Source organism: Parasteatoda tepidariorum, chromosome X1, assembly GCF_043381705.1.
Source record: "Parasteatoda tepidariorum isolate YZ-2023 chromosome X1, CAS_Ptep_4.0, whole genome shotgun sequence".
Taxonomy (NCBI): Eukaryota; Metazoa; Arthropoda; class Arachnida; order Araneae; family Theridiidae; genus Parasteatoda; species Parasteatoda tepidariorum.
The window spans coordinates 15435027-15454656 of record NC_092214.1 but is presented as its reverse complement, the minus strand read 5'-3'; the positions used below and the strand labels follow the sequence as shown (position 1 = coordinate 15454656).

The 19630-nt window shown below is 27.2% G+C and overlaps 2 long non-coding RNA genes across 3 annotated transcripts in view; one reads left to right on the top strand and one right to left on the bottom strand.

The window, feature by feature from the left end:
• The window catches only part of LOC122270570 (uncharacterized), a 187297-nt gene that overhangs the window by 90406 nt on the left and 77261 nt on the right, over positions 1 to 19630 (bottom strand). The gene's annotated exons all lie outside the window — the stretch shown is intronic.
• Positions 1 to 19630, top strand: part of LOC139427078 (uncharacterized) — a 165438-nt gene that overhangs the window by 86885 nt on the left and 58923 nt on the right. The window contains exon 2 of the long non-coding RNA XR_011638251.1: positions 15638 to 15726. This is a non-coding gene — a long non-coding RNA (uncharacterized lncRNA). The remainder of the gene's footprint in view (positions 1 to 15637; positions 15727 to 19630) is intronic.

The window sequence follows — 19630 nt, the reverse complement described above, 5'->3', positions numbered from 1 at the left end:
CTTTTTTTCATTGAAAGCTCTAAATGCTAGAGGCTTTTCATCAAATTTAATTTTGTATCATAAAACAAAATTTCATAACCAGTGATAATACCCTAAAATGATGGTCCGGACAACTAAATATGATTGTATTAAGAAATCAAATATGTGAAATAAAACATAATTTAATAGGGTGTGGTCCTAAGTAATGCTGATATCATTTTTAATAAATCTACGCTTAATACTATAAAAATAAATTTGTGGAAAGCCCTTTACCATTTAAAGCTTTCTTTCCAAATCAACAAAAACAACTTAGAGAATTTCTAGAAACTTTTTTAATTTTCAAGATATTCAAATCGGATATTTTTCATAAGTTGTCAAATACGATTTAAAACAAAATTATGAAAATATTTTTATTATTAATTAAAAGTTACTTTAAAAATTTTGTTTAATTCTATTGGATATATCTGCAGTTATAGTAAGAAAACGTAGGTCAATAAAATTAGTTTTATAAGGCATAGGGTATTCAAAAACATTCTTTTTCCTTCGGAATTCATTACCTGTCCAACTTTATTGATGTGTATGAAAAATCGTATGACTTCCAAAGTTTCAAATCAATTGTCTAAGCCTATTTTTCACACCTATTTCCCACACAATTTTGTCAGTCGCCCCCACTGAAGAGGGAGTTTCTAGAGGAAGATAAAAATGGGGCACATTCATAAATTATTTATTGACATTGAATAGGGGTGTAACGAATATTCGGCCACTATTCGGTCTTCGTCCTATTCGATTTTTCGCCGAATATTTGATTGGCTTAATGTTTGACCAAAATTTTTAAAAAAAAAAAGTTATCGAAAGGAAACTGAACAATGCTACTCTTGCACGAAATCCTTATTGTTTGTTAGGGTATGAATCTTTAGCAAACGTGCAAAGGTATAATAAGCTGGACAAAAAACAATTTTTATAACTCTAACGACCAGTAAATAAGGACAGCATAAGAGAGTTGACATAGTAAAAGAAACATACGCCGTGAATTAATTAACAACATGCTATATATTCTTGACTTGTGAAGTGTTTGTCCGCTAGAAAATTAATTTACACACAATCGAGGTTCCCGGTCTCTCTCCTACTTAGTTGCTCTTAATTGGTATTAAATCTCTAAAAAATCAATATTTGTGATATACTTAGTCACCCCGACCGAAAAGTTCGGAAATTAGCTCCAAACTAATTATGCTTAGTGTTAAAGAAAAAGTAAGCAAAATTAACTTGTTTTGCTTGTAAAAATTTGGGTTCATTCTTTAACATTTAAAAAATAATTTTTTGTTATATCCATTTTTTAAACAAGCATTTTGTGCTTTGTCTTCTTAAGATGTGTTTTGAGCTATGTCTATTTTTATTTTACATAATCATTATCCATTTTAAATAATGCATAGTCAAAAATAAACTATGTATTGTAGTTTCACTCTGAGCTGCACAGTGCGCAAAATAAAAGTCATTTCTAACTATTGATTTATTGATTCATATACAATTTTAAAAGTTCTTTAAATAGGCTTTTTTCTTGTCATAATAAAACGCTTAAAATTAAAGAATACTTAAAAATAGTTAAAGTTGAGCAAATAATTCCTGTGAGAGCATTTTTAGAACCATTCGTAAGAAAAGGTACTGCGGTATTAAGTACTAATCAAAATCTTTTTTTTATAAACTACTTATTTAATCACACGTTTTTTCAGAGTAAATTAAGTAAAGACTTAAGACTTCAAGACTTAAGACTTAAGACTTCAGAGTAAAGACTTAAGCTAGAAAACTTCTTGTTTAATGATGAAAAATTGTGAAAAAAAAAACTATTTATAAAATGGCTAATATTTTTATAGTAATTATTCCAGGAATATAAAATTTAGAATGTAGAGATATGCGCATTCTTAACATAAAAAATCTCGGAATTATATTTTAAATTCCATAAAAGTATTTTGTAATGAAAAATTATGGAAATTATTTGCTATTCTTTTAGGAAAAAGATAATAATTTACATAATTTTTTTTTCAAAATCTAATTGTATATCATCTTTTAAATATTGTTACGTCAGTTTTATTAATTTATTTATTTTTCATTTACACAACCTTTTAAAATGACAAAACTTGTAAAGATATTTTCATTAAGTCTTTAAGTCTAGATTACTTCCAAATTCAAACCCTAATAAAAAATTCGCCTTTTAATTTTTGAATCGCGGAAATTTGAGTAAGAGAAACTGAAAAAATATTTTTCTTAATAGAACCTGTCATAAATTTCATTTTGAAAGTGTCTGGACAGTTTGCTTTTCATTTCTAAATTTTCCACTTTTTGAAATGAAACAAAAAGCTTTTAAGTAGTTTTTTTTTTCAAATCTTTTTCTTTTAGTAATTAGTTGAATTCCCAATGTTTAATATTTGACGTTAATAAAATATTATTGAGACATTGCTTCTTTTCAATAACATTAACGGAATAAATAATTCGTTTGGCAAAAAAAGGTAGAAAACAGATTTTAAATAGTAATTTAATGTAAAAATCTTATAACGTTTTGGATTAACGGGTATTTTTGTAAGCTCTGCCTCCAAGGGAAAAAAAAAGCCATAGTTTAAGTGCCTTACGCTTGAAGTAACAAAACTGTGGTTTTTGTCCATATTGACAATTTGCACCATTTTCAAAATAAGCTTAGACAACGCTGGATTTAGATAGGCTAAACTTGACTTAACAGTTATAAGTAACACTTACAAACTCACAGCAGTTATTAAAACAGCATATTAATAGCAAAAAGCATAATTTCATATTACGAAGGAGTCTTCGAAAAACAGCCTTAATTGTTCCGTTCGTCGGACACTACCTGTAACTGCAACCGTTTTCATTTTTATTTTAGTTTAAACTAGTTGAGTCCACGACTAAGGGTATCAAACTTAGAAATCTAATCTAAAGTTGGAAATCATTCCAAAAGTTGACGGGAAAAGTTTTACCGATTTTTGTTCTCAGTAATTATGAATGCCAGTTCCTTCGATCCTTAACCTGAACAGGTTGTAAGGATGTTGCCTGTTTAGTTAATGACGAAGCTACGGAAGTATGCATCACTTGACGTCATTCTATAACGGAAGTGACGCTTTATGATGCGAGTATGGTCTACAGCTATTGTTAATCATCGAAGTTATTTCCCCCCTTTCAATTAATGTTATAAAAATTATCGCCTGATAATTAGATGTTTGCAAACATTCATCTTTTCAGTGTCGCAAATGTATTTTGACAATAATGCGTTTTTTAGGTGAGTTAATATAACTTTTCCATCGTAATAAAGTGTCTTTTTTTAATTTTATTTTATATTAACATTATTTCTTGGCTCTACGTAACCGTGACTTTCCGACTCATGATCAATTTATCTGGAAAATGAAAGAAAATTGAGATTTTTCAACAAAAAACTAATGACTTGGTTAATTTTAATGATTTACTTTTTTAGAACCAATTAAAGACTATGATTCATTTCCCGTTTCCTTAACAGATATAACAAATTATATTTTAACTGTACTGTTTATGAATTTCCTGAATAGAATTCATTAAATATTTTTGAATATAATTCGTATGAATAGATGCATTTTTTAAGTTAAGTTAGTATTAAGAAATTATTGGAATTTACTGAAATTAGCGGAATTTAATCCGAGAATAAATGCACATCATTTTATAACTGCAATTTTCTTTCAAAACAAAGAGGAAAGATCATTGTCCTGTTAATAATACTGATTAAAATAGGCTAAAGGTCTTTATTTTTGTACTCGATAGCATTAAGTTGATGGAATAAATTTTAACAAGAAATATAGATACTTATGCCATTTACTATAACTTGTGTTTAATTTTTAATCATTTGCATTTGACATTGTAATAAAAATCAATTTAAACTTGGAAGAATTTCATGCATACCCTCATGAATAGTATTTTATCGAATAAAAATATTTATATTTTCATTTCACTTGATTATATTTATATTTTAATATTATATTTAAAAGAGCTTGCGCCCTGTTTTAAAATGGTACAATTTATCAAATGAATATATTTCATTTTATTGAATACTTCAACAAAATCAAGAGTTTAATAATAAATTATATAAATGCAATAGATTTTATTTAACATTATTAATTCAAAATTTATGTTTTAGATTGGTGAAAAGGTAGCAAAAACACAATTTAAATATTTACTACTAGCTCCCAAATTAATTTGTTGGTACCTTTCACTAATCTTTTTTTAAAACAGCTACTTTATTTAGCAAACAAACACATTTGCAAACAAAAATTTAAGACAGTTATTTAATTATTTAAATTATTAAAATGGAAGTGAATGTTAAAAAATTTAATTTTGTCTGAAGCACTTTATCACAAAAAGAAATACTAAAATAAATTTTGGGCTACAGCAATTTTGAAATAATTTAATAACTTTACTAGTTTTACAATAGAAAGAATTTTTTCAATAGAAAGTTACAATAAAAAGAGTTTTACAATAGAAAGAAGTGATTTTGTTAAAGAAACCCAAAATTTAAATTAAAACTTTTCTGAGAGATGAAATTTTTAAATATTTCTTTCTCACGAACTGTTGGTGTTGGATTTTTTCATTTCATAGTTTAAAATTACGTAAAGATGTACATACAATTTTTCTACCATATTTAATACTGTATTTTTATAATTGAAGGCAAGAATTTTGAGATTTAACAAAAATATGTTCTTTAACATGACCAATCATATCGTCTTATGAATATCATTTATTTATTCATTTTTGTGTCTGATTTCATATTTTAAAATACGTTCTGAGCATATTAATTAGCATATTTAATCTCGCGAACAATTAAGATTATGTTTTAGTACGTGTAACTCCGATCATTACTTCAAAAGTTATTCGGGATGTTTTTTTAACTTTGCATTTTAATCCAGAAAAAATAAATGTGCAATGTACACAACAACACGTGCGTAACATTGTACGTGGCTATCTAATTTTTTGAACTAAGTCTAAACATGGCTTATTTCATACACATCACAGCTTGGTGAAACTATATTTAGTCACCCTTCTAGCCTCCCTTAAACTCTCCTTTCAACTTAAAATAGCGAAAAAGTAAGTTTTTGTACATTATATAATGCTAAATTTGTTGAATTATTAATATCTCTACGACTACTTTTTTAAAAATAGTGGTTCCAAAAGTGCACAATAAGCAAAAATAAAGGTGGATCTCCTGGATAATTTTTGACCTACTGATAAAATTCCACGTTCTAAGACTCAATCTAAATATCTTGAAAGGGTGTCCTCTGATATGCTAATTAATTTATGCAGACGATATGAAATCAGACACAAAAACTTGTTTTCTCTGAATGATCATACTTTTTTTTCTACGGATTTGGATTTCTAACAAAATATAAGTTGTCGCAATCTGGAAAATAGGGTCCCAATAATTAAAGCAGGAAAGCGGTCCAAAGTTACCCCTTAATGTTAATTTAACATTTTGCGGGTTTTGCCATGTCTCGAGAACTTTTAAAGCGATTTGAAAAAATTTTGCATACATATATAAAATTCATTTGGTCAAAGATAAACCCGTGCAAAAAATAACTTTTAGTATATATTATTTACTTTTTTATTTTATTTAATGATTAAAAATTTTTGAATGGTAAGGTATGCAATTATTTGTATGATTTTAAACAATGTTACGTGGCAAAATACAAAAATTAAGAGAAATAGGTGGAATAAGCAGTTCATGAGAAATTCAATTGTAATAATACGGCATTTTTAAAATTCGTCTCTTTACGATTCAGTCTTTCTCAAACAGTTTTAATGTTTTTAAAGTCTATCTTTATCAGTTGCGTGATTACACTTATCTAAAATGTTCATCCAAAATTGAATTTTGATGTACAAAACTTTGCGTAGTATCAAGAAGTCAAACAAATTTCGCTAGAAGGTAAAGAAAACGTTGAAATAACATACCAACAAAACGAGCAATGCATACTCTATGAGTCACGTTTTGATTTGAAATTTTGATTTGATTTTTTATTCGTGTTAACAAATTTATAGAATTTTTCTTTGATAAAAGAAAATTTACATTCCCGAGAAGAGCTTTTTTGTTTACTGTTGTTTTCCTTACTCTATACCCTTATTTCTATGAAGGATGTTATAGTGAATACATTTTAATTATAGAATTCCCTAAACAGAATGCTCTTTACTATACTAATACTCAAATTTTAATCTTTAAAGCGGTCAGTGTGCGGTAGGTTGACCACTTGGATCAGTCTGTGTAGGGACCGAGGGTGTGCGGTATTGGTCCTCGTTAAACTGTTCTACCGTAAAGTGCTCGACTTCGCGTGCGGGTCGTCAGGCTACCGAATCGGGGGTGCCATCCCCTCTGCAGAGGATCAAAATTGTGATGGCATGTCTTCGGATCATCCTCAGGGATGTTTCCCAGACCTTCGTCAATAGCCCACTGTGCAGCTCTAGTGCGACGTAAATGAACAACAACAACAGCAACAATAAGTTCGGAGTGGAGATTTTGACATGCAAAATTAGATTACATTAGATTTTATTTAATTATTATTATAATTTTCTTTCTTTTTTTCTTTTTTTTTTGCAGTGTAACTTGAAATATATTTCGAACATCAATCCCCAAATTAGTTGGATTTTGATTTAAAAAGAGAATTTGAAAAATTAATGCGTGAAATTTCTTCAGTCTATTTAATAAAATCATTTGACCCAAATGATTTTTAAAGAATCAATGAATTACTTTTAAACTAGTGATACGATTAAAACTAGGGATAAAAATAATTAATGTGATAGAAACCCTTTTCGAATAATTAAAAAACCTGTAATCAATGTTATCTGTGTGAATGGAGAGATAGTTTAGTACAAATTGAAGTAGCGTTTCTTTTTAAGTAAATAATGCTTTGAATATAAGTTGAGTAAAATTTCTTTACTGATTTCTTCCAGCAAGTATAAATCTTATTGTGAGATTTTTACATGTAATCTAAGAAAGTCCCTTCATGAACTTTTGACAAGATTTCTTTAACTGCATAAAAATTCTTAAAAATCGAATATTTATATTTACTGTTCATGTCTTTTTTCATTTTATTATTTATATTTATAACTACTGTTCTTATCATAATTTGTTACAGATTTTTCCCAATGGAATTGAAGTAGTTTCTATTTTCTCTTTTTAGCTCTTAATTGTTTAAAAAAATTGCTGTAGTCTTATTTAACTGTTAAAGAAAGGAACGAATCAATTGTTACTCAAAAAAAAAAAGACTTTTTTCTCACGGTTCTTCAAATAAAAATAAAAAAGCATTCTTTCGACTCTTTGTAATGCGCTTGGTAAACTTGCGCAATCGTGGGAAATGTTTTCTTCATTCTTATATCAGGAAATATTTAAAATTTTGTTACAATCTTTTTTTCTGTAATTATAGTTCTTCGTTGTAATGTCCAGGTAAAAAAACAATATTAAAAAGGGTTGAACATGTTATTTAAAAGAAATATTTTAGTGGATTAAATGCTTCCGATGGATGCCATTATTTGATCATAATATGAATAATAAGATAAAATCTTGTTTTTCTGACCGTAAAGTTAAAACATTTAAAAATCATTATATAATAGGTGGTTACTTAATAGGTGATTGATAATTAACAAAATTAATTATTGTAAATTAGATATTTGATTTGTCCGCTGGTGCATCTTAAATTCAGTAGTTCAGTAGCTTAAAATTAAGACATTTTTAATTTTCATTAAATTATCCCTATAAAATGCAAAATACACTCTCAGACAGTTGGCATTGTTGGCAATTATTTTGAAATCATTTTCTACATTATGCATTTTATCTGCTCTTTTTTCGACCGTATTCTGAACTTTTTTTGGAACTTGTCTCTAGATTTTATATACTTCGAACTTCGATCATAATATGAACGTAATCGAATGAAATTTCCGATATCCATGGTTCAACACACTTGATCGTAGAAATATTTTAATTTTCTTGAAAAGTTGTGAATTAAAAAAGAGTAATTTTTCATGGAAATAATTAAATTTACGAATAAAATTTCTTTTCTTTTTAAGTATTAAATATAATTATAAATTATGTTAATATTATTTAAGCATTAGTAAATAAATATTCACCTAAAATTAATTTTCAAAAATTTTAGATCTCATTATCAAAAATAAATTGTAATTTGGTTATCGTTAATTTGTGCATCTATATCCACATTTTTTATATCTATTTAAGTTAGTTTGTAATTTATATGCACTAAAATAAGGAAATACAACTATGTATCACGTACTGAATCAATACACTGATCATAAACTATAGGGGGAATCCAATTTTTTGATGGAGCTAAAAGAAATTTTTTCTATTTTATTTTTGTATTAAATTGTAGAATAATAATAATTTATGCTATCTATTTACTATACAGGCATTAATATTATGCAAGATTTGTGGATCGAGTCGCAACTTTTTAAATTGTTAATATTAAATAATATTTTAAGAATAAATTTCTGTAACTTTCTGCTCTTAAAATCACTTTTTCTCTGTGGAAGATTTTGTGACATTTCAAAGGAAATAATTAATACGTGATTTAAAATATTATCTATGTAATTTTTGTATTCATGACAATATATGATCATTTTTGATTTTATTTAATAAATATAAAATAAAATTATGAAACTATTATTGTGTTTTTTAATCCCTAGTAAGTAAAGAAAAATGAGCTATTGACTTTCTTATTTGGATACCATACATATATATTAGTTTAATATGTATATATTTATATATACTTCCTTATGAACTTTAATCTTCAAATAAACATAAATTTTATTAATTTTGCGATTCTTAAAATAAGTAATAATAACATTTTTATCTCAAAAATAACAAAAATGTTTTTCTTGCCTATTTTTCATATATGTTGTATAAATACATGTTTTGTAAAAACAATATGTTAATTTTTAACCTTTATTTGTTTATGCATCTCTTTTTTATCACTATTCTAATGTAGGGTATTTTTAATAGTGAATCTGTTACATAATTATTTGGAAAATATTTAGTCAATATTATAAACTAATTATTATAAATAGTTGTAAATGATATGTTTCTTATTAAGCTGTATTTTGAATAATATGAAATTTCTGGTGTTTATCAAGATCTGCACAAATTTATTATAAAAGCACAGGAAGAAATACAACAATAAACGAGAAATGGCAAATCAAACTAAGAGCGTCAATGCTTCTCAAAATGAATATAACGTAATAACTAAAAATAATAAAAACAAAATAAAAATCGAAAACGAAACGAAAAAAACGTTCAATAAGTTATACTCTAAATTAATCGGAAAAAATTAAAAACAGAAATTTTGATTAAATTCAAAATCAATCGTAATAAAAAAAATTCAAATAGTGCCAAATATAAAACGAGAAAATGTAAATCAAACTGGCGCTTAATCTACATATGTTAACTCAAAACATTGAAAGTAAAAGAAAATAAAAAGCTACAAAAATATAAAGTAGAAGCGAACAAAGTGCTAAAGTAGATTGATCAAATTATCATTTAAATAGAAAGTTAAATAATAAAAAATGAAAACAGAAATAATTTGTTTGTGCAGGGCTTTGTAAATATGAGCCATTACTAATATATCGAATGTCAGTTTAGATAAACGATAGTTCAATAAGAAACGTATAGTTCATTCTTTTAATAATGACATAATACTTACTTATTAATTATGAAGCAGCTTCATTACTAAATATTTCCAATAACAACCATAAGAGAGAAAAAATATACGAAAAAAATATACGTCCAAGGAAAACCAATCAGAAGGTCGTTTGAATTCCAGATTGAAACTCTAGCCGAGAATTCTTTGCTAAAAAAAAACTATGGTTCCAAAAACTTGAGAATACGATTGCGCGATCATTGTTCAAAATATATACAAGTTTTCTCAAAAGCGGATCGAGATCATGAAATAGTTCAAAATTAGGTGATCGCATCCACTGAAGTTAACATAATCAGGTAAAGATCTTTGCGCATCTCATCTTGTTTGAAATATTTATTTTTCCACAAAATGTTTTGATTTGTGAATTCTTATTTGTTGAAATTGGGATCTTTTAAATTGCTTCAAAAAATGCTCTGAGATATAAATTCCCTCGTTTTACAAAAAAAAAAAAAAAAAAAAAAAAAAAAAAAAAAAAAAAAAAAAAAAATTAAAANAAAAAAAAAAAAAACTATCTTTTATTTGAAATTTAATGAACAGCAAATGAATTGAATTAGCAAGTTAACATGGGTGTACTATTTGTTCGTGATCAAAACCAAAAGTGTAATTCAAAAGTTTTCGTATAATGCTGACAACCGAAGCAACTGATTAACAACTGCTGTATATATGCAGTTACTGCAGTGCCTTGAGGGGCGTCTCTAGTTCCATTCAACGCTATTTAATTTCAATAGTCAGAGAATCAGGATTTTCCAGATCGACAGAGTTGTATCAAGAATGAACAATTAGGGGGAAAAACTAACAATCTGCAAAGGACAAACATATTGTACGTAGCCAGTGAAGCCAAACATTAGTTCAAAATGGCTGTATGCAGGGTACCAGTCTTTAAATGTAATCTTATTGTATTGGCAGCCCCGACTCAATATTCTATTTCAGTGGCACTTCATTGTGTTTATTCCCCTACAAAACATTTTGATATATCTTATTTAAATTCTGATATATCTTATTTGATAGAACATTTGGTCCACTTAATTTCACTTTTGCTTATTTCAGCATCTCTCTGGAGTAACTAAAGAAAACACTTTTGGTACACATTTATGAAACTATGCTATAAATAGTATAACTTTTGATAACTATTACTTAATTTAGTAATGGTGGAATGGGTGTAATAATTTTTATATCATTTTGAATTTTGTCACCTTAAATAAACCAGAATTTAAATGGAATTGGTTGAATAGCTCTTTAGGAATAAAAATTTAGACGTATGAACTTTTTAAAATTTCATTACTCAGAAACTGTTTTCGAATTTTACATATTATAATTCAAAATCAAGTAATTTGAAATAAGAATAAATTTGTCCATTCATAAAATTAATTAAAAAATAATAATTGCATGAAATTTCTTCTGGATAAACGAGTTCTGTAATTGCGTGCTTAAATATTTTGGATGTATGGAGTGAAATTAACATTAAAAAGCTTTTGTTCGCCCTCCTGATTAAACTTAAAAAATCCCTCATTTAGAAATCCATTAAAACATGTTTTTGTGTTATATTTTCTGGTCAAATCAGTTTACATATTCAAGTTATAGATCCTAAAGCTAATATAATGATTGCATTTTAGCTGGGCTGGTGAGTTGGAAAAAAGGAGCAGGAAAAATTTGTTCCACTCCGGCTACTTAAAAGTTGTCTAAAGGTTATAAGAAGAAATGGTTTAGTTGATTTTATGAAAGTTGTTTAGAAAAAAATATTTATAATTAGTATGCGAATCAAATGATTTTTTAACTTATTTAACATTTGAACGTTTTTGAGATTATGCTTGATAGAACTATTGAAAAAGTACGTAAAATTGAAGACAAATTTATTTAACTGAGTTGAAAAGTCGTTCTTTTCTTGTCCATAGATGTTTTTCTTTATTATTTTGAGCAAATATATAGTATATATTTTTCAACAATTAAAATAAACTTCAATCACTTTTTTTAAAGGTTTTGGTGAAGATTTTATTAGCCATCTGATTCAAGTCATTTTACAAAAGTGTAGAAACTGTTGTACCGAAAATCGTAGCAAAAAGAAAGTTTATAAATATACTGTTTGAAAGACCCTATTAGAAACAATATTTTGGTTTTATTTATAAAGCTGCTAATAAAAGTTTGCTAACTTTATGCCTGTATCTTTTAGTATAGTGGATAGATACACATTTGTGACAATTTTCCGTGTGTCTTTCAAAGACTTTTTGACTTATTTATTCAGTCGCTCTAAATCAATATATTCTATCTATTGTTGCCTTCAAATAGTATAGACTATATAACAGGTGCAATTTCGGTGAAGTTAATGTATTAGGAACAATATTTTTTTGCATTTAAATATTGTTTCGGGTATCTAAAATAACAATATATTTAGATTTTTAGTTAATTTATTTTAATTCTCTGAAATCAAGTTAACTATAACTATAGACTGTTCAATCAATAAAATTTTAATACAGCATTTTGAATTTGTAACTTATATAATTTTCATTCGAATTGCTTGAAATTTTATCACTTTTATTTGATTGTAAATTATCATGTTTAGTAAAATTTTCCGATCCTGCTCCTGTGTAATGAATAAAATGACCACTTAAATTATTTATTTTCTTGGAAAAATCTCAAATATTAGTTTTATTATTCATTTTTTTAAAGTTTAATTTATCGGACAACAATTCAGCTTTAATTGAAGCTGAGAAGCAATGTTATTGCTACGAAAAATTTAGTGAGCCTGAAAAAAAAAATCGTATAAAACTTATGAACAATTTTAGGCATATATTATTGCAACTAGTTTCTCCTCGCTTTTGTTAATATGGAGTTATTTGTTGGTCAAAATACATGTGCTCATTTTTTAGAAAATAATTAAATATGGATGACGAAAGCTTAAATAATGTGTTATTTTTATATAAAATTAATTATGATTTTGTTATCTATTTTAAAGGTTAAGAAATATTCTGACCTTGGGGAATAATTAGTTGCTTACATAATAGATAAATAGAATAACTATTAAATTTACTGAACATTAATTTTTAAGCATGTAGTTATTATGAATAAAAAGTTCTATAGTTCAAATCCATGATTCTTCGCAGAATTTTCAATATGGAAAATATGTAAGATATATCGTAAAAACGGCATTATATTCCTTCGAGTTTGAGCACGGTTTTAATGAATTTCTTTAACAATTGCTAACTTTTTAATGGTAACTAACTTTAACTATAGAAAATGGCTATTATTTTTAATATAGTTAAATATTATTCAAATGCACATATTCTCATTATGTATATATTTTTTTAAAAAATTCTCTGTTTTAAACTGTTTTTAAGTTCTCGCCTACTTCACATTATTAGTTTCGAACCGTTTTGTAGTTGGTAGTGAGTATACATTAATAAACTTCTAAAGAATTACAGCAGAAACTGTATTTTATTTTTTTTTTAAATATATACCGATAGGATTCCTCATTTATGATTTTGCGAGGCTATAACTTCAGACAATCCCAATAAAAGGTTTTGAGAAAAGGTTTGAGTGAAGAGAGGCCAACGCTAACGTTCTTTCATTTGATCATTTCTCAGTGAGTGTATTCATTGTTAAAAACATAGAATTTCGTTTGCTTATAGGCTTGGAATTTCAAATTTATGACCCAATTCTTTACAGCAGGTACAATTTTGAAAATCTCACCTACCTTCCCATAAGACCTTAAAAATCAAATTAGTAAGATAAATGTTAATTTTTTAATAAATTAATCCCAAGCTTAAAAATATTTTAACATAACTTAAGTAGAAACTGTCCCTTAAAGGGCCTGTAACCAAATTTGGCAGCTGATTTTAGCAACAGTTATTAACTTTTTTTAGACTCGGAATTAAAAGTATATCTAACTTGACTATAGAGAATGAACTACTTATGTGCTACTTTATTTTATTCATTCATTTTTAACTAAGCTTTTTTTAAAAAATCCATTCAGCTTTTATTTTAGATTAAAATTTGAAACTAAACTTATTTTTCTCATCTCTTCATCAGATGGCTTTCATTCAATTCACACTCCCACATTCTAATGAAGAAAATTCTTTTGTCAACGATTGGTAGACATTCCATGCGAATGCGCAAATGCGGTATTTTATGACGTCACTTAACTCAGCCTCCTTCATAGGGCGTGGTACGGATAAAAATGTCGAAAAGATAACCGAGAGCAAAATCAAGGAATCTTTGGAAGAGAACGTTTTATTATTGCAAGGAAAGTTAATTAAGAATTGTCTTTCAAATGCAAAATTTCATTTCATCTAAGAAAAAATTGATTTTGCGATCTTGCTGAATTAAAAATCAAATTTAGATATAAAATTTAGGAATAATTATGCAACATCACAATAGAATTTATATTTTATTTTCGTCCTCTAAAAATTATTCAATGTTCTAAAAATTAAGAGTTTTGTAGTTGATTGACAGTTTTATGCGTCATCAGATGAAATCGTATTTCATTGATTATTTAATAAAATTTAAACTGCGGATTATGCAATAAAATGTAATTTTCAGAAGAAATTTTATTATATTAATTACAGAAGGAAATCTTAACTGGTGAATAATATTTATACAATGAAGTCTTAGATTAATAATCCGAAGAATTCTTATTACCTACAATGAAATTTTATTGCAGTTATTATCCAATGCAATCTTATAAACCTGAAGTAATCTTATAGCATTATTTGCTCAATAGTTCGCCTATCTTATTTCAATTAAAATTGCACAGTACATTAATTTATAATCGAAAGTATCACTTCTGGAAGAAGATTTAAAAATTTCGTTTTTTTAGAAACAGAAATTATAGTTTATAAGCATTTATAGTAGCAAAATCCATTGTCCAGATTTAATACAGAATATACAGGAACCTTTCATTATATTGAACCTCAATACATCGAGTTTATGTCTCCTGAAAAAGTTTTTCACTTCTCAGATTTCTGAAAAAAATCAGAAAAAAGGATCATTTATTAGTACCCTCGCTGTCTTCGGTTAAATGTTGCTTTATTAATATTTTTTTGTACTTTTGATGATATTAGTCAGCACAATACTTTTAAAAAAATGCAGAAAATTAAAGAGTCCCTTTATTAGATTAGGAGAAATAGCGCTTGATATTTTTTAGACTCTTATATAAAGAAATGAAATGATGCGATTTGTGGTTTCAGTTAATAATTTAAAACTACACGTTTCTCAGTTTTTAGATTTTTTAATATATCTAATGACATCGAATGTATATCTCAGTTTTTTGCATCGAATATATATTTCAGTTATAATAAAGATTTAGATTTTTTAATATATTAACAGTTAATCTAATTTTATTACAGTTTAAACTGAAGAAAACTGATTTGGAACAAGTTAAGAAAATCATTTTAATGTTAATTGCATGAAAACAAGGATACTTATCAAAATATAAAAACAGACAATTGTATACTACCTAACTACCTATCAAAAACCATTGATTGCAGAATTGTATTTGCATAATTTTGTCAGAAAAAAATTAGCAGAGAATCTAAAAAACCGCTATCTCAAATTGTGATTGGGTGGTGACCTTGAATTTTACGTGTATTGAAAAAAAAATGCCAAATAGATTCATTTTCAGTTTATCTGTGAAAGTTTGTCTAGAATTTTCCCACCAACCACTTGAATTCAGTCGGAAGGACCTTGAAAGGAATTCATTTGAAAAATCATTTACTAAACCATCAATTTTAAATAAAAAGAGAAATAACAATAAAAGAGCAAAAAAATAAACAAATAAAATAAAATAAAGCTTGAATAAGAGGAAGAATAAAAAAGTATCAGTGAGAACATGAATAAAAAGTAACAATAAAAGTATCAATAAGAAAAAGAACGAATAAAAAAAGTGCCAATGAAAGTAGTAGTATGAATAAAAGCTAAAATAATAATACATGTGAATTTGTTTGTTTCAGGTTGAATTTGAATTGCATCTAAACACTTAATACCACAGTTTTCATTTTGAAAAGAAAGGGTTGCAGCAGTAGAGTACTTTTAATTACGAGTAAGTAAATTTAATTATTAACTTAATATTTAGTATATGAACTGTTAAATTGAATATACACGTTTTGAGCTTTCGTTAGCTGATTGAGTTTGAATGTTTTTACAACTACTTATGCATAGATATATCCCCTAACAATAGTTTTTAACGCACGCATATCCAAATTATACTTAGATACGTACCAAAACTGTTCTGCGGAATGTTTAAAAATTAAATGAAATTTATCCTTGTCAATTCAAGAATTAATAAAATATTTAAAGATTAATAAAAAGATTAATTAAAATGAAAATTTAAGTTTTTACTTGTTTTGAGGTTTTACTATTTCTTTAAATAATCGATAGAGTTATTGAGATTCATTGTTGTAAATAAGACAGACAGATGTTTGTTGACGAATAATTAAGATATATATATCCGGATCATTCCGCAACCTTCCTGTCAACTAGCAGACAGGTGTAAATAGCTCATCAAAAAAAGCTTTCTGATTTTTATGTCAAGAATACATGAATTTTTATTATATTGTTGGAAGAAATTAAGGTGTGTAAAAGTTTTGATAATAACCATTTTTAGTTTTTAATTCCTACGTTCAAATTTCAGTGCCAAATGTCTAACTTCGAATTTAAACTACAAACACCTATGCCCGAATTTTGTACTAAAATCAGAGTTCTAGAATTACATCTAGAATTCAGAGTTAGAATTACATTCTTTCTTCATTCAGTTTTTTAACTTGAATGAAAGTCTTTAAAATTTTAAGAACTTTCTCCATTTTGCATAGATACTGTTTGACAATTGCTAAAGAGCAGTTACATTTTTTGGAATAATTAACAATTGACATTGATTGAAGGAATGAATCTACGTACATATTTAGAAGAGACAATGTGCATTTATTAGTATGCAAAATGGTACAGATATCGCCAAATCGAAAAATAAGAAAATTAGAAATAAAAAAAAGATGCTCTTTGGATGATTTTTCAAGAGTCACGAAAAATAGATCTTCTTTGACAGAACGAAGCAGATATGAGTACCTCAGTAAGATGAGTGATTACCTCTGATAGTAATGCACATTTTGCATGTGTTACTTATGCCGTCCTCTAAACTGTCGAGGAGGGGTATTGTCCTGTCTCTAGGTGGTTTTAAGCTCTTGCATGGTTCGGCATGTTTCTTGTGAAAAACGCCTGCCAGGAGCATCCCTTTCTCTCAACTCAAACTGGTGGAGAGAATCAATAGTCACAGTGAAATGAAATTTGTTGGAGAACATCAATATGAACCACTATTGGTGAACCCCAAACAATATGTTTCTTACATCAACGTAATCTCTCCCGGCGATGGCGTGGTTGAAGCGGGATGCATCGAACAGACTTCCATAAAACAAGATGCATAAAAACCGCCTTGATTTAATAGTCGTGAAATGATTCTGGTAGAAACCTATGTACTGCTAACTGCTGCAAGGTCTGCATCTACCTGCTTAGGAGAGACATTTCTGTTTCTTTTTCGCCACTGTTTCTTTTCCACCACCTTTAGCGGCCTCTTTTTAAACACTTTTTGACACGAGAAGACACTTTTTGACATTACCATTACTGTGGCCAATATGACCTGTTTCCAGTCGTCCAATTGCTCGTCCACGATTATTAGTTCTAAAATAATGTCTCACTTGATGCCTAATGTTCACATTTTGCTCTAAATAATTTCAACCCCACACTGAATTTTACTAAAATAAGCGCAACAACCTAAGGCGCTATTTCGGTCAAACACTTAAGGCTGCGCGCACACAACTTTTTCGTTCCTCCTCATCCATGTAATGAAACTATATACCCTACAAAAACAAATTTAAAGAAATGTTATTTTCTACAAAAACAAATTGAAGGTTTTCTACATTTTAACTCTTCATAAATCTATCATCTTCCTCTGTGCTGACCCTACGGGTGGTCTTCACACCGTTCAAGCTCCCATCCTTTAGCTTCCACTATGTAAAAAGGGGCAAACACAAACGACTTGAAGTTTAAAAATTTTATGGTGGATTAAATTTCATTGGTGGAATCAAAGTTGCTTACTCTCAATCTCAACATGAATTTTCGAATGTATGAAGAGCTGCATATTGATGGGAGCTCGGTATTTGGTGCGAAACGTAACCAACCGATTCATCTATTCTCGGTAATCATGTACTTACAAGTCATGAAGCTTACTATTCTTAAGCTGGGAGTATGAAGAGTTAGTATGCACTGCCTTTTACACAAATAACGGGCCCTACTCTACCATGCCCTCTGCATTTGATTTTATAGTTATTAGTCAGCTGTCGGGAATACTACTTTACATACATCAGTTGTTCCTTAGCAATTGTCAAGCAATATAAATAATTATATTTTGTTTCATACCTAATGAACGAAATCTCTGTTCAAGATTACAATTATTAAAATGAATAATGTTATTTAGTCATCAATGTATGATAGATTAAATTACAACGTTTGTTTTGAACAAAATATTTTTAAATATAATTTTTATTCCCGTGATACGTTTCTTTTATCTCAAATTCTGATTAGTATTACTTTTATCTAACGAATATTTTAAACGTTTTTTTCACTTTTTGGATCTGTTATGATCTAAAACTTTTCATGTTTAATTTACGATTGATTTGATATTGTTAGGAAGTTTCATGGAGGTAATTTTTAAAAAGTTTTTTGATTCTTCCCTTTTTATGTTTATTCACTGGCATTTCTTCTGCATTTCTTTTTATAGATAATAATATAAACAGAAAATTGAATATGGTATGCAGCATTTTTAACCTTTGTATCGTTTTTATTCTGTTTTTGTCTTTTTATTATTTTCTAAGATTGTTTTCAAAATTTCATATCATTTTTGATTTGTTATAGACGTTATGCAATCATCAATTTTAATAGATATTTCCAAGGTGTAAAATTTTTGAAAGGCATATTTTTTTAAGAATTTTTTTTCACTATATCAGTTTTAGAAATAGTATTAATTAAATAAAATTTAGTGTTTACATAATTGTTCATTTAATATTTATATTTGTTTGAATTGTCTGAACTTTTATCTTTAAATTGTTCGGATATATTTAGAGAGATTCGAATATATTTACTTTTTCTTCAGTTTCTTTTCGCGTTTTTTTTAAAAAAACTATGACGAGAATAAATCATAAGTTTATTTTAAGACACAAAAATTTAAGCATGCATGAAATACTATTTAACTTCGGTTTTTTAACTATCACCTGTAGTTATGTAATTTACAGATATCTAAAACTTCAGTAAATATTGGTTTTAAAATTAACCGTTATTACCTTTCATTTTTAAAACATTTAGATCTTTTATAATTACTATTTCTCACGGTCATAATTTAAAATTTAAATATTATCATACCCACCTACAACTGCGGAATTTCCGTAACTTCCGAAAATATTTTTTCTTGAATAACTGCATGTATAACTATAAGCTGTATGTATAAGGCAATGTATAAATGTTTTAATAAAATTAGAAAGAATTTTGCCCACTACTACACTTAAATGATTTAAACAGATATATTAAAGGCCAGATTGACGAATGGTTATTTTCTGAAAATCTGGCCACTACCATTGAAAAACAATATTTTGCACAAACCTCAAATATTGGATGGTATGTAATATATACTCTGATTTTTAATATTTTCATATAACCTGGAAACCGCAAGAATATAAAATTAATTTATTTTAGCATAATTTTAATGTGTTTTATTTTTATAATAGAAGTATTTTATAATATGCTGATAAAGATGTTAGTTTCTGTTTCAAATAATTTTTTTTTTACGCATGCTCACTAGGAAATTATTTACGCAAGTGAAAATGTTCATATTAACAAATTTGAAGAAATATAATTATGAAATAATTCTTTTCCTATCAATTATAAAAAATTCCATAATTTTT